Source organism: Schistocerca cancellata, chromosome 11, assembly GCF_023864275.1.
Source record: "Schistocerca cancellata isolate TAMUIC-IGC-003103 chromosome 11, iqSchCanc2.1, whole genome shotgun sequence".
Classification (NCBI taxonomy): Eukaryota; Metazoa; Arthropoda; class Insecta; order Orthoptera; family Acrididae; genus Schistocerca; species Schistocerca cancellata.
The window spans coordinates 75,496,517-75,511,638 of NC_064636.1; positions in this window are offsets into that span (position 1 = coordinate 75,496,517).

Consider the following 15,122-nt stretch of genomic DNA (forward strand, 5'->3'; position numbering starts at 1 on the left):
CACGAGGCGTCACAACAACGTTTCACCAGGCAACGCCGGTCAACTGCTGTTTGTGCACGAGTAACCGGTTGGAAACTTTCCTCGTGCCAGCACGTTGTAGCTGTCGCCACCTGCGCTAACCTTGTGTGAATGCTCTGAAAAGCTAATCATTTGCATATCACAGATTCTTCTTCCTATCGGTTAAATTTCGCGTCTGTAGCACGTCATCTTCGTGGTGTAGCAATTGTAATGGCTAGTAGTGTAATTTTGACACATGCCACATAAGGATTTTAGCAAAAACAATTTCAACATTTTAAAGATTTTTTATTGTAGTTTTTTTATCTTTTAATGGCAATGGTCTTGCCGCTGTGGATACACCGGTTCCCGTCAGATCAACGAAGTCAAGCGCTGTAGGGCGTGGCCGGCAGGCGGGTGGTCCCGGTAGGCCACTCGTGCCTTGAAGACGGAGTTTTTTTAATAATTGCAAGACGCCAATTTTACGTACGACGTCATTGCTAGCGATATTATTTTTACATTCACTTGTTTTTAGGCTTTCGTGTCCCGAACCGTAAAAATTGAACTCCTATAGGATCTCTCTGCCGGTTGCTGCGACCGAGAGGTTCTAGGCGCTTCAGTTCGGAACCGCGCTGCTGCTACGGTCGCAGGTTCGAATCCTACCTCGGGCATGGATGTGTGTGATGTCCTTAGGTTAGTTCGGTTTAGGTAGTTCTAGGGGACTGATGACCGCAGATGTTAAGTCGCATAGTCCTCAGAGCCATTTGAACTATTTAGAATCTCTCTGTTGTCTATCTATCTGTGAGACAGTCAAAAACCCTTTTTCTCAGGAAGGGGTGGATGTATCGAGGTGAAATTTGTCTCACAAACTAAGGTGTACGGTCTCTTGGTGGTGCAAAACATTTAAGCTTGTAAGTCACTGCAATAAGAACATACAGCCATATTTTAATACTTGCAAACTCACTCATCAAAATCTATTGGGTACTTCTTGTTGACGAAGAACCATGAAATCTGTCAAGAAGCAAGGCTTCACAGTACGATCAGGGGAAAGAATCCACGAATTGTTAATCTGTTATTATATTACACAATATAATCTTTTTGTCATTTCTTATCAGACTTCACACTTGAAATTAAAAGTAAGAAATATCAGTCTAGACTGCAATGTAGCCTGTGTTTTTTCCAACTGAAAATACACTCATCAAAAAAAGTTTCCTATCACCTCGGTTCCGGAGCCTGTACAGAAAATTAGAATAGATGTTAACATAAACATAATTTCCGCCCTTTTTACTGCTTATGAAAACCACACACTGCATGTTGTACCACCATACAGTGTGACCTTCAGAGGTGGTTGTCCAGATTGCTGTACACACCAGTACCTCTAATACCCAGTAGCGCATCCTCTTGCATTGATGCATGCCTGTATACATCGTGCTATACTATCCACAAGTTCATCAAGGCACTGTTGGTGCAGATTGTCCCACTCCTCAACAGCGATTCGGCGTAGATCCCGCAGACTGGTTAGAGGGTCACGCCGTCCATTTACTGTTCTTTTCAACGTATGCCAGGTATATTCGTTAGGATTCATGTCTCGAGAACATGTTGGCCACTCTAGTCAAGAACCCTGTGCTGTCAGGGTTCTTCCGAGCCATAATCTGAAGGTAGTCATTCACAAGATGCGCACGATGGGGGCGCGAATTGTCGTCCATGAAGACGAATGCCTCGCCAATATGCTGCCGATATGGTTGCACTATCGGTCGCAGGATGGTATTCACGGCGCCTTCCATGAACACCAGCGGCGTACGTCGGCCCCACATAATGCCACCCCAAAACAGCAGGGAACCTCTACCTTGCTGCAGTCTCTGGACAGTGTGTCTAAGGCGTTCAGCCTGACCAGGTTGCCTCCAAACACGTCTCAGACGATTGTCTGCTTCAAGGCATATGCGACACTCATCGATGAAGAGAATGTCATGCCAATCCTGAGTGGTCCATTTGGCATGTTGTTGGGCCCATCTGTACCACACTGCATTGTGTCGTGGTTGCAAAGATGGACCTCGCCATGGACGTCAGCAGTTATTCAACATGGTGGCGTTGCAGTCAGGGTTCTTCCGAGCCATAATCTGTAGGTAGCGGTCATCCACTGCAGTAGTTGCCCTCGGGCGGCCTGAGCGAGACATGTCATCGACAGTTCCTGCCTCTCTGTATCTGCTCCACGTCCGAACAACATCGCTTTGGTTCACTCCGAGACGCCTGGACACTTCCCTTGTTGAGAGCCCTTCCTGACACAACGTAACAATGCGGACGCGACCGAACCGCGGTATTGACCGTCTAGGCACGGTTGAGCTACAGACAACACGAGCCGTGTACCTCCTTCCTGGTGGAACGACCGATCGGCTTTCGGACCCCCTCCGTCTAATAGGCGCTGCTCATGCATGGTTGTTTACATCTGTGGCCGGGTTTAGTGACATCTCTGAATGGTCAAAAGAACTGTGTCTGTGATACAGTATCCACAGTCAACGTCTATCTTCAGGAGTTCTAGGAACCAGGATGATGCAAAACATTTTTTTGACATGTGTATTACAGTTGCTACATCATGGCCATAGAACGTGATTATTTATACTGAAGCTAAAACTTTCTCGAAGTCTTGCAATCCCTGAGATCGATATATCACCAGTAGTAGTGTCGATAACAGGTGAAAATATTCCATATTCTCGATTCTAAGAATTGATGAATTGTATGTATATACGTAATTAAGTTTGAACAGAACCCTTATTTGCGAGTCCTACTCTGGCCAGTTTTTATGATTTGACGATCCTTCCGCACAGCAAAACGTGAGCTATATTTTCTTCCCGTCCCTCTGCTGTACAAGCATCCTGTCTTCTCCTATTACGTAGAAGAATATTTTTATGCCCATTGTATTACATTTGCCAGTTGAGCCGTGGTAAAAATTGGTGTTTTGAAGAGCGCGCCGCAGCGCGTAGTGTGAAGCAGTCGCCCTCCGTTTCTGGCGGTGGCGCCGCTGTGGCAATCGCAGCTTTGGTGTCTCCCTCTGGTGGGAAAGGGGAAAGGTTGGCTGTTCACGTTCATTTAAGGGGCGCTATGAGCTCGCCAGTGGGTCAGCCTGGGTCAGTCTCTCGTCCCCAGCTTGCTCCTCTGTCTCTCGTTCGCATTTGTTAAGCAGTTAGTGTCTGTCTGTCGTTCGGAGTGCTAGTATATCTGTCGTTCGGACCAACCTTTAAAGCCGGCAAAATGAGAGTCTTGCCACTCCGGCAGTAAGGCCGGTATTACCCTATCAAATTTCTTTGTCCAATATCTTTGTCAAAGATATTTGATAGTGTAATAGAGACTTTGTCAAATGTCGTCCAATATTTGATCAAATCTAGGCCTCGCTGTATATTTGATCAAAGAAACCGCTTGTCTTCTGTTCACTGCAATGTGAAATGTTACCACATGGAGCGCTAGCATCGCTGCAGCGTACTGTCGTCTGTAGTGTTTTTATAACCATTGCCGGTAAATACAATTGGTGTCTGCCGACAACTACAAAATTAATAGAAATGTCTGAAGCTGATGAGGCGCTTTACAACGTGAGGCACCCTGAATACAAAAATAGATTACGAAGATTGGAGACCTGACCTGACCTAACCTAACCTAACATATAACCTCTCCTGTAGCAAGGAATCTGAGTGTTACCGTGAGCCTGTCTTCTGCAGTTCATAAGTGAGTATTGTGCTTTGTGATATGAGGATACACTTCACTGAGCACATACAGAAATGTATGCTCATCCATTCTTAAGTAATTGATGTACGACTTGACGTCTTCCACTGTAAGCTCACGTAAGAAGTTTTGTTGAATGCTTTTATCGTGTCGTCGTAAAACCCACGGCTTTACCCAGATTAGATTAGTTTTTCGTTCCATAGATCCGTGCTGAGGAGAGCCTCGTGGATGTGGAACATGTCAATTTTTTTAAGCTGAAATAACGATACTAATAGTATGAATAAATACAATGCATCATTTGTTTCTATTAAAAATTTCGCCAATGGAGTAGAAGGAGTTGGCCAGTAGTAAGTCTTTCAGGCTCCTTTTAAACTGATCTTTATTTCTAACTACATTTTTTATGTTTCCTGGCAAATTATTGAAGATGAGTGTTCGTGAGTAGTGGACCCCTTTTTGAACTAAAGTAAGTTGGTAGGTTTGTGGGATTAAAGGGACGAGACTGCGATGGTCATCGGTCCCTTTTTCCAAGTACTAAAAACACCCACAGAGAATAAAAACGAGTAGCAGAATAGATCACAGACGCTTTTAAGTCCTTGTGCAGATCATTTTTGTTCCTGGTATTGTATGTATGAACTGAGTTGTTTGTTGGAAAAAGAGATATATTATTTACGACAAATTTCATTAAGAAGTAAATATACTGAGAGGCAGTAGTTAGTATACCCAGTTCTTTGAAGAGATTTCTGCAGGAGGTCCGTGAATTTACTCCACAAATAATACGTATTACACGCTTTTGGACGTTGAAAACTTGTTCAAGATTTACCCCAAAATATTATCCCATATGACATTATTGAATGAAAGTATGCAAGCTTTTTCATTTTTATGTTTCCTATGTCTGCTAACACTCGAATTGCAAATACAGATTTGTTAAGGCCTTCCTGCAGTTCTGTGATGTGCTCCTCCCAACTGAATTTATTATCAAGTTGTAATCCCAGTACTTTAAAAGACTGTATGTATGGTTCCATTTTTCCCCCACTTCTTTTCCGCATGTGCACACAATGCAATTGGAGTACGTAGAACTGCTGCGGTTAGTAACAAGTTGTTGTCAGCCATCTTGAACTTTGACGAAAAATTTGATGACAGTGTAATACCCCCTCTAGCGCTACGTCAAAGATCTTTGTCAAATATATTGGACGGAATATTGGATCACATCTTTGATCAAATCTTTGACAAAGAAATTTGATAGTGTAATACCGGCCTAAGGGAACTGAGCGAGTGGTCGCCCGGTCGGGGCTGAGTTCCTGCATCTGAGTCTGCGCGTTAGGCCGCCAGTCTGCTCGAGTTTGCTCAGGCAACGGTCATTGGCGGTTGGATCGGTCGGTCGCGCACTGGGACACGAGATGACTTGTCCGCCTCGAGCGTCGGCGCATGTGAGGTCGCCACGTGAGTCCAGTGGGCCGACACGAGAGCAACAGGAGTCAGCCCACGACGTCGGTCTGGCCGGCGCGAGCTGCGACGCCGTGGGACGGGAGATCGGCGCGCCTTCCTGCGGCCGTTGAAGCGGCTGGCAGCGGACGGTTCGGGAGAGCGATTTGCGGGTGCCGCGTCATGTCTTCTCGAGAAATCGCAGTTTATTAGAAGTTACGTGACTGGTGATATGTTGTTTGATTTATTCTTGTGAAATTCTACTTGTTTTCTTGGTGAGGTCACCAGCCGTTTTGTCTTGGGGTCGTCCCAGCATTCTTCTCCGTTTGCCCACTCGCGGGAAGGTGGTTATTTATAAATTGGGTGGTCTGTTTTTCCCTTGTGGAGTACGGGCGGGTCAGAGCAACCTGCGGTTCGGGTTGTTCGGTAATCTGCCTGTCAATCTATCGTACGTTAGTAGCTGCCTCTGTCTTGTTTGTCGGATTTATTGCTTGGAGTGTAACGGCCTAATACCTGAAATATGTTTTGATCTTTGGAAACTTTGATACTATTGCCTATGATCTTGAGAGGCGGTATCTGTGTACTGTAGAGCATCTTAACTATTGTTTCGCCAACCTTGTAGAATTTAATATAAGATTGCATTTCATGGGCTTTTATTTAAATGATCATTTTAGTATATAAACTTGCCACCATTTCATGGTAAGACTTTTCTTAGAAGTTAAAATCAAGTTGCATCTTCGGTGGCAAGGTTAATATTTTAATTGTTAGTGTTTTGTACCATTTCCATCCCTTCTACAGGGGGGTACATAGTTTTGTGTGTGTGTGTAAATTGTTAAAACTCTTAAAGTTATCTGGTGTGTTGCAGATTTTCACCAGTGTAGTCTTTCAGAGCCAGTTGTGAGCGGTCGTAACTACGGCCGTGTCAAAAGGGAGCGGCAACGTTCTGTGCCCGAAAGCTCATACTATCGAAATTTGTTTTTTTCTGCCTCTGAATAAACTGTAACCTTGATACTTAGAGGGTGATTACAATTTTAAATCTGTTTCTCTTAAAAAATGCTTTTAGGCACTATTAAAGTGAATAAAATTCCCATTTGTTAAAAGGAATTTGGTTATGATTTCATCTGTTACTCCCTGGTAACTACTTCCATGCTTACATAGTGTGAGTAAATGTGTTAATGTTCTTGATGAATCGCTAGTAAATAAAATAAATTCTTAAGAATATTCTTTGAAAATACGAGGGCAGTTCAATAAGTAATGCAACACATTTTTTTTCTGAAACAGGGGTTGTTCTATTCAGCATTGAAATACACCAGGTTATTACCCAATCTTTTAGCTACACAACACTATTTTTCAACGTAATCTCCATTCAATGCTACGGCCTTACGCCACCTTGAAATGAGAGCCTGTATGCCTGCACGGTACCATTCCACTGGTCGATGTCGGAGCCAACTCCACTGATTGCCGTTTTGTTTCAGGTTCGAAGTGATGAACCCATGTTTCATCGCCTGTAACAATCTTTGACAAGAAATTGTCACCCTCAGCCACATGATGAGCAAGCAATTCCGCACAGATGGTTCTCCTTTGCTCTTTATGGTGTTCGGTTAGACAACGAGGGACCCAGCGGGAACAAACCTTTGAATATCCCACCTGGTGAACAATTGTGACAGCACAACCAACAGAGATGTCAAGTTGAGCACTGAGTTGTTTGATGGTGATCCGTCGATCATCTCGAACGAGTGTGTTCGCACGCTCCGCCATTGCAGGAGTCACAGCTGTGCACGGCCGGCCCGCACGCGGGAGATCAGACAGTCTTGCTTGACCTTGCGGCGATGATGACACACGCTTTGCCCAACGACTCACCGTGCTTTTGTCCACTGCCAGATCACCGTAGACATTCTGCAAGCGCCTATGAATATCTGAGATGCCCTGGTTTTCCGCCAAAAGAAACTCGATCACTGCCCGTTGTTTGCAACGCACATCCGTTACAGACGCCATTTTAACAGCTCCGTACAGCGCTGCCACCTGTCGGAAGTCAATGAAACTACACGAGACGAAGCGGGAATGTTTGAAAATATTCCACTAGAAATTTCCGGTTTTTCAACCAAAATTGGCCGAGAAAAAAAATGTGTTGCATTACTTATTGAACTGCCCTCGTAAATCACGGTTCACCAGTTTCAGATACACTTGATAATGGCCTAATGCAAAGATCGAAACCTCTCGTGTGTGGAAAGTTCGACTTGAGCAACGGGAGCATCTTTTCATTAATCAAAATGCATCACGCCCAAATTATCTTATATCAAAAGGCACGAGTCCAATAGAAGAGAACAAAGCACAGCTGAGTATGTAGCAGCAGCAGGTACTGACCAGGAGTGTGGGGTGGCGGGCCTGGTAGATGCCGATGTACCTGGCCCGGGGGAAGGCCTGGTAGAGGCGGCGGTAGCCGTCGGCGGCCGCCTCGCGGAACGTCAGCACGGGCCGCACGTTGCCGAACAGCGGCTCGGGCGGCGGGTGGGGGACGCCGAGCGCCGCCCACGTGCCGTGCAGCAGCGACGAGTAGCGCCGCAGCGCCACCCACGCCGCCCACAGCAGCGCCGCCCACCCCGCTAGCAGCCACCCGGCCGCGGTCACCCACCACATGGCCGCAGCCCCCAGGCCTGCGGGCGCACCGAGTCACACGTCACTGTCGTAGTGCCGAGGCAGCCGAGGTTGTGGGGAAGAATATGAAATATGTGATGGGGCAGTGAGGAGACAGAAAAGAAGAAGAAGGGAGATGACGAACAAGCAGGTAACAAAGAGGATCATACCTGAGAGGAAACAGGTGAGATACAATAACACAATGAAGGAAAAGTAGCATAAGAGAAGAGAGATACAAATCAATAGGAAGAAACAGATGAGGTGGAAGAAACATATGCCCTCAATGAAAGAGATGAGGCAGAAGAAAGAAATGAGGTTGCCAAAATAGATTGAAGAGAGAAAATTAGGTGTGAGAAACAGCTGAGGTGAAACAAACAGGTGACCAGGAAGAAAGAGATGAGGTGCAAGAAAGAGATGGGGAGTAAAAGAATGATGGGGGGGGGGAGGGGGAGAGAAATGGGGTTCAAAAGAGAGGTGAGGTGGAAAAGGCAGATCAGGTGGAAAGGAAGAAGCCATGGAAGAGACAGATGGGATGAAAGGCAGATATGATAAAAGATAGATGGAGTGGAAAAGACAGGTGGGGTGGAAAAGAGATATCGGGTGGAAAAGAGAGGTCAGGTGCAAAAGAGAGATGGGGTGCCAAAGACAGATGAGGTGGGAAAGACAAATGAGGTGGAAAAGACAGATGAGGTGGAAAGGGAGAAGCTAAGGAAAAGACAGATGGGGTGGAAGAGAGACATGATAAAAGGTAGATGGGGTGAAAAGACAGATGGGGTGGAAAAGAGATATCGGGTGGAAAAGAGAGATCAGGTGCAAAAGAGAGATGGGGTGCCAAAGACAGATGAGGTGCGAAAGACAAATGAGGTGGAAAAGACAGATGAGGTGGAAAGGGAGAAGCTAAGGAAAAGACAGATGGGGTGGAAGAGAGACATGATAAAAGGTAGATGGGGTGAAAAGACAGATGGGGTGGAAAAGAGAGGTGGGATGGAAAAGGGAGATGGGATGGAAAAGACAGATGGACTGGAAAACTTAGATGACTTGGAAGAACAGATGAAATATAAGAGAAGAGCTAAGGTGGATGAACTAGACAAGATGGAATAGCCAGATGAGATGCAAGAAATGTAAAAGAAATAGATGAGCTGGAAGAATGAGATGAGATGGAAGAGAGATATGACGCTGGAGAAACGGCCAAGGTGGAAAAACCACATGATCTGCAAGAAAGAGGTGAAATGGAAGAAACAGATAAGGTGGAAGAAAGACATTAAGAAGGATCAAGAAACAACTAAGAAGAAACAAATGAGATCCACATCAAGTGGATAAAGAGATGATAGAAACAAGTGACGAAAAACAAGCAGGTTAATAAGTGGGATTAAACAAATCAGAAACAAGAAAATGTTGGTGAAGACAGAGGAGGAAGGGAAAAGAAAGCAGTTGCAGGACAATAATAAACAGATGAGTAGGGAAAATGGATTGGATGAAACAAAATGGTGTGAGTACAAGAAAGGGGGGGGGGGGGATAAATGTATGAGAGAAGATGAATAAATGTTTATAAGGAAGAGGGAACAGATGAGACAGAACGAAAAAAAGAGGAGGAAGAGGGCACGGGAGGTTACACAGATGGAGGAGAGAGAAACAGATGAGGTTTAAGAAATAGTTGAGATAGAACAAACAGACAATGCAGAACAAAGATGTGAAGGAAAAGATGCAGATGTGAGGAAGAAACAATTCAGAGTTATGAAACAGAGCAACAAGTGAAGTGGGAAAGAAACAGATGACAGGGCATACGCATCAGAGGACGAATATCAATATGAGGGTAAAGAAATAAATGAGGAAGGAGAAACAGGACAGGAAGAAGGAGTAACTTGGGATTTACATACAGATAAAGAAAAAGAAACTAATTAGATATACGAAAATCACGATGGCAATTGTTGCAAATACAGAACTCAAGAAACACCTGAATATCAATACAGCTAACTCCTCAGCGATTGGGACAATTCGTTGTACCACAAGACTACGATGTCATACGCTGAACTGTTTGAAATGTTACTAATACTATTAATCGTGTAGTATATGATTCTTTCACTTTTTGAAAAAACATACCAGGGTGTATACGGGGACAAGGAAAAAAAATTCCCGGATTATTCCCGGATTTCTCCCGGATATCCCGTTTAAAAAATATGCTTTTTCCCGGGCGAAAATACACTTTCTCTGTGCTAAGTGACAGTAGGTTTTCCGTAGATTTTCCCTCGGAACTGTAAAACTTATCAATCCATTGAATGGTTAACGTTTTATATAATCGCGTAGAACTTCCCGAAAAAAAAAAAGAAAAAAAAAGACGGGCAGATAAGTTTTGGAGAGACTTTTAATAAAAAAAAGGAGAGAAGTTTTGGAAAGACCTTTGATTTGCAGCAACATATACGCTGCATAATTTCGTATTACGAAAGTATAAATTCGAATTGCACCAAACACAGGGCGTTAGTTTCCGGAGCGTTGCAACCGAGGTTGCGATGTCCTTTAGTAAGCGAGTCGTATCTCAAGCCACGAGGTCTCGCCAGCCGATGACAGCAGCTATTCAGAGCATAGGACACGTGTTACAGTCAGCCAATAGCAAAATCACTGGTTACATAGCGCGAACACACAAGAGGAAAAGTTAACGGTTTACATTAATATACACAGTACCGTATATCTACAAGAAAAGCTAAGCTTTCACATATAATATTGGTCTCTAAGATTAACACGCTACAATAGAAGCTACGCTTTCACATGTAATATTGATTTTTTTTTTTTGCGTGTGTTATACTTTAAGATACATCACACAAATGTGCCAGTAAATTTAAAATTATGACATAAATGCCTCGGCTCGAAATTCTCGTAAGTGGTTGGTCCTCAAACTGTTCAGTTTCGAACGCTCTGTGATTTAGATATCCATCCCACTTTCTCACACGTAACATAATTCATCTTGCGTAAAAAGAAATTTACTTTGAAAGTAACGCTTTTCTAACGACCGTTCGCAATATTGTTAGAAATAGGTTCGAGTTACCAGTTGCCAGAGAGCGCCAGAAAACGCATTATTGTGTGTGTGTGCAACTGCAGTGGTGTAGGAAGCCCGCATGTTCGTGTGTATAAAGCACTAAGAGAGCTTACATTACACCAAAAAAGAAACAGGGCATCAGAGGATACTCCAAAGAGCATCGAAATTTCCTAAACTATACTAAAATGCATAATTCGGCTTGAAGTGCAAATTGGCTTTTTCCAGATTCACAATGAAGTAGGTTCCATCTGATATTAAGCTTTTCAGTGTGGTTTTCGGGATGTAAATTTTCTTGGAGTACCAGTGCTCTACGATCTCATGTTTGGTTCTTTATCGTGGCATAATGCCATACATGGCAGAAGATGATAACGTGCACTTGAAATTCACCGAACAGTTGGAACTAGCCAATACTGTAGAATGAAGCACTTCGTTTCAAATAAAATGATTGCCTCAGCGGAATTTCTTTAGCAAACTTGCAAAAATAATTTCATTCTTCTGCAAGGCGATTAATATGCTTGACTGCTACTAACTCGGAAAGAAAATAAAATCAGAAAACTGAAATTAATAATATATTTTTGCCCTCCGTAACTATGTGAATGTATTTTAATTCACTTGATAGCTCCTGGCCACAGAAATCCGTTTTGTTTTCATTTGACGTGGGAGCTGTACACGAAGAGAAGCAGCGAAATCACGTAAACACGGGTCACGTGGAGACTAACCCCCTCCCCACTACAACTCAGACAACTCTGTGGAAGCGCGAATCTGGCATCTAGGGCGCGCGGGAAAAATTTTTCTCGTTTGCATCTGGCTGCTTGCAGCTGCTACCGATACAGCTAACAGCCAAACTACAAGTAGCGCCGTAGCGGGAGAAGGTACTGCTTATACGCGAGTCAAATGCGCAACTGGCAACTGGTCAAACGAACCTAATGTGAACGGTTGTGACATCATGCTCATAGCAAGCAGTTTATTGTTACGAAGAATTACAGTCTGCGCCCTACGGCCTTTGACATTATTTTGCTATCTGCAGACGCTTGTGCGTGCACGGTGTTTTGTTGTAAATTGCACATTTCCTTTGCCACTAAAGTTTTATTTTTTCCCTCTCGTTTATATTTTATTGCTGCAGTATCATTCTCCAGTAGCAGGATATAATAACATTCTTTGCTAGAGAATCAATTCTGCAGTCAAAATTACAAATATTTAACTGACAGCTAAAACAATGAAAAATTCCCGGAATTCCGAAAAATTCCCGGGTTTTTCCCGGTTTTCTCCCGGATGAAAAAATTCCCGGGTTTTTCCCGGATTTCCCGGTTGTCCCGGGTCGTATACACCCTGCATACAGATTCTTCGCCATCCACTCACATAGAAACTTAGTGTTTTTAAAGAACAGTACAACATACGTCCAAAAAGTTACGAGACTGATTTCATTCCTAGCGTATAAGGGCCGTCGGCGCAGCAATTTGAACTAACAACCTAAAACGAGAGGTGTGCATTCAACCAGTCACTTCGGAACAGGCAGTGTTAAGCAGTGAACGAGTGGCCGTTGTGAGTCGCAAATCGCAACGTAGCGAGATTCATAAATCAAGTATTCAAGACATTCTCCACAGTTTTTCGTACAAGAGATAAACGTGTTCAAAGGTTGCCCTCTCACCTCCCGATCAAACGACGACGTCAGGAGTGATTTGACTAAAATGAAAAACGCAGATAAACTCTTTTCTCGAGAAAATCACGGGTATTTGATGTTCTCAATACGAAACTACCACAAAACGAAAAAGCGCAGAAATTCGGATGTTGGGTGAACGCTTTGAAGTAGGTTGGTTCAAATGGCTCTGAGCACTATGGGACTTAACTTCTGAGGTCATGAGTCCCCTAGAACTTAGAACTACTTAAACCTAACTAACCTAAGGACATCACACACATCCATGCCCGAGGCAGGATTCGAACCTGCGACCGTAGCGGTCGCGCGGTTCCAGACTGTAGCGCCTAGAACCGCTCGGCCACTCCGGCCGGCTTTGCACTGCTGATATTTTTAAAAATATCGGGAGTCCGATACATCGACGTTTACCAAAATATCATTAACGGCTCTCGACATATCGAAAATAATACATGTTTATAATATATTGAAGGAAGAATATCGACGCACCCGCCTATAAAAATATCGGCTTCACATTGTAAATGTACTGCAGGTTTTGGAGCCGTATATTTAAGTATTGATTTATTATTAGATATTCTGTACATCAACAAGCTAGCAGCGTGCTTATCCCCCCTTACAGCGAGAATTGAAAGGAAAACGAAGCTGGTTTACGTTTGGCGATAACCTCATTGCTGACAATAGTAGCTGCATTTAAGTGGCACAATATAAATTGTCCGATGGGTCCATCGTTCACGGATTTATCCGGAAGATTTCATGTCGACTTTCCTGTTTCTTTTTTCCATTTCTGCAAAACGCCTACGACCCAGCAGCTGTCGTGTCAAAACTGCGTGGTACAGTTACACATTGGAGTTTCTGTATAGAGCGCCAAGCGCCGAATACGTCAACATTTCCCTTCACACGTCTCCGATGACCGTAAAGAACAATGTTGTCATTTAGATTTTTGTTCGTCATTTTCAGCAAATGTTTTTCAAGCACGCTGACGTCAAGAAATAGCACACTAGTTGCGTTAATTTTTTTTTTAAGGCATCTGCGTGAAGAGTTTGACAGAGCACTGAAAGACCTGAGTCGAAACAAGGCCCCGGGAGTAGACAACATTCCATTGGAACTACTGACAGCCTTGGGAGAGCCAGTCCTGACAAAACTCTACCATCTGGTGAGCAAGATGTACGAGACAGGCGAAATACCCTCAGACTTCAAGAAGAATATAATAATTCCAATCCCAAAGCAAGCAGGTGCTAACAGATGTGAAAATTACCAAACTATCAGTTTAATAAGTCACAGCTGCAAAATACTAACGCGAATTATTTACAGACGAATGGAAAAACTCGTAGAAGCCGACCTCGGGGAAGATCAATTTGGATTCCGTAGTAATGTTGGAACACGTGAGGCGATACTCACCTTACGACTTATCTTAGAAGGAAGATTAAGGAAAGGCAAACCTACGTTTCTAGTATTTGTAGACTTAGAGAAAGCTTTTGACAATGTTGACTGGAATACTCTCTTGCAAATTCTGAAGGTGGCAGGGGTAAAATACAGGGAGCGAAAGGCTATTTACAATTTGTACAGAAACCAGATGGCAGTTATAAGAGTCGAGGGACATCAAAGAGAAGCAGCGGTTGGGAAGGGAGTGAGACAGGGTTGTAGCCTGTCCCCGATGTTATTCAATCTGTATATGGAGCGAGCAGTAAAGGAAACAAAAGAAAAGTTTTATAGTAGATATTAAAATCCATGGAGAAGAAATAAAAACTTTGAGGTTGGCCGATGACATTGTAATTCGGTCAGAGACAGCAAAGGACTTGGAAGAGCAGTTGAACGGAATGGATAGTGTCTTGAAATGAGGATATAAGATGAACATAAAAAAAAAGCAAAACGAGGATAATGGAATGTAGTCGAATTAAGTCGAGTGATGCTGAGGGAGATAAAGTAGGAAATGAGACACTTAAAGTAGTAAAGGAGTTTTGCTATTTGGGGAGCAAAATAACTGATGATGGTCGAAGTAGAGAGGATATAAAACGTAGACTGGCAATGGCAAGGAAAGTGTTTCTGAAGAAGAGAAATTTGTTAACATCGAGAACAGATTTAAGTGTCAGGAAGTCATTTCTGAAAGTATTTGTATGGAGTGTAGCCATGTACGGAAGTGAAACATGGACGATAAATAGTTTAGACAAGAAGAGAATAGAAGCTTTTGAAATGTGGTGCTACAGAAGAATGCTGAAGATTAGATGGGTAGATCACATAACTAATGAAGAAGTATTGAATAGGATTGGGGAGAAGATAAGTTTGTGGCACAACTTGACCAGAAGAAGGGATCGGTTGGTAGGACATGTTCTGAGGCATCAAGGGATTACCAATTTAGTATCGGAGGGCAGCGTGGAGGGTAAAAATTGTAGAGGGAGACCAAGAGATGAATACACTAAGCAGATTCAGAAGGATGTGGGTTGCAGTAGGTACCGGGAAATGAAGAAGCTTGTACAGGATAGAGTAGCATGGAGAGCTGCATCAAACCAGTCTCAGGACTGAAGACCACAACAACAACAGCAACAACAACAACAACAACAAGGCATCTAGAGTGCTGTTTATTCACATCGGATATCTTGTCATTCCACTGACACAGCCACCCCCTAGTGAAATAGGACTTTTTTCTGTGGCACATATACTTCCTTACACAGTCAAAGAGAA